The sequence below is a fragment of the Meriones unguiculatus genome, chromosome X (assembly GCF_030254825.1).
Source record: "Meriones unguiculatus strain TT.TT164.6M chromosome X, Bangor_MerUng_6.1, whole genome shotgun sequence".
In the NCBI taxonomy this organism is placed as follows: domain Eukaryota; kingdom Metazoa; phylum Chordata; class Mammalia; order Rodentia; family Muridae; genus Meriones; species Meriones unguiculatus.
The window spans coordinates 17443461-17444705 of NC_083369.1; the positions used below are offsets into that span (position 1 = coordinate 17443461).

Sequence of the window (1245 nt, forward strand, 5' to 3'; positions counted from 1 at the left end):
AAGATTATATTGAGTGAGGTATTTGAGACACAGAAAGACAAATGTTGCATATTCTCTTTCATCTGTTGTTCCTAGCTCCATATCTTCAAAATTGAGTTATAACACAGAGTAACTACAGAAACCAGGAAAGTATACAAGGAGAAGGGGTGGAGAGCTTTTGAAGATAATGGCAGAATACAGGTGATTCGAAATGGGGAATGGAAAACCTAGGTAAAGGCTCCAACTGAGGAGGGTGAAAGGGTGGTCAATACAGAAGAAAAAGGAGGGAGAAAGGAAAAATCACTACACGGTTTTTTGATAAGGATTCAAGCAATCATAATGTTTTATATTCACCTAAAATTATACACAACAAATATAAGTGTATGTGTATACACATATACAACTGAAGGCATGCTACTTGGTCTGAAAATGCTCCCAGAGATGCATCAACACTCCAGTACCAGGGATCAGAGGTCTCCTTTCTAGTGATAGGTCAGGGTAGTGCAAGTTATTCCCCAAACAATCAACAGCAAGTGGAGACACCACAGAAACCCACAACTTGGCACAATGGCACAGATCAACGGATCTTGGGAATCTGAGACACAGTGCATTCATGCACATCAAAGACCCAGCACCAGTGGCTCAGGGAGCAACACGGAAGAACAGGAAATAAGAAAAAAAATATATGAAAAAGAGGGTATCAATTTGAGAGTGATGGGAGTACAGGAGAGGGATTGGAGGACAGAGACATGGAAGGTGCCGAAGGGAGGAAAGGAAAGGGGGAACGATGACATTATATTTAAAAAATGCAAGCTAGTGTTGTTACCCTTGGTTGCTTATTGGAAGTTGAAAATAAGCCCCCTGGCAACAGGCGGAGAGACCCCTTGTTGGTGGTGTTGTTCTTGTATCAGTCAGGGGCAAAGCAGAAGGCAGTCCTTTGTTCATCCTAGCTTGATGCCTGGCTTGATCGCCAAAGCTCTTTTATGTCTAGGACTCACCAAATCAAATCAAATCAAGCCCAGGAAGCACAGCACAGCAGGCAGAAGACAGACCTGCAGACTAATATGCCACATAGTATGGGTGGGAGAGATGCTCACAGACCTGTCCTTTGCCCCAAGTTGAGTCTGGCCGTAGACATGCAGAGCCCCGCCTATCACCACATATTGCAGCATTGGAGGAGGAAGACAGAGACCCGTGGACAGTCACGCCACCCGCAGCCCTGCCCTCCAGGGACGCCCATTTGCCAGAGGATGTTACCCAGGGGCC

At 45.4% G+C, this 1245-nt stretch overlaps 1 non-coding gene across 1 annotated transcript; it reads left to right on the plus strand.

Annotated features, from left to right (window-relative positions):
- Positions 1 to 834: 834 nt before the first annotated feature.
- Positions 835 to 979, plus strand: LOC132650220 (small nucleolar RNA SNORA48). The gene has a single exon (XR_009588603.1). It is a non-coding gene; the product is annotated as a small nucleolar RNA SNORA48 (small nucleolar RNA).
- Positions 980 to 1245: the final 266 nt, after the last annotated feature.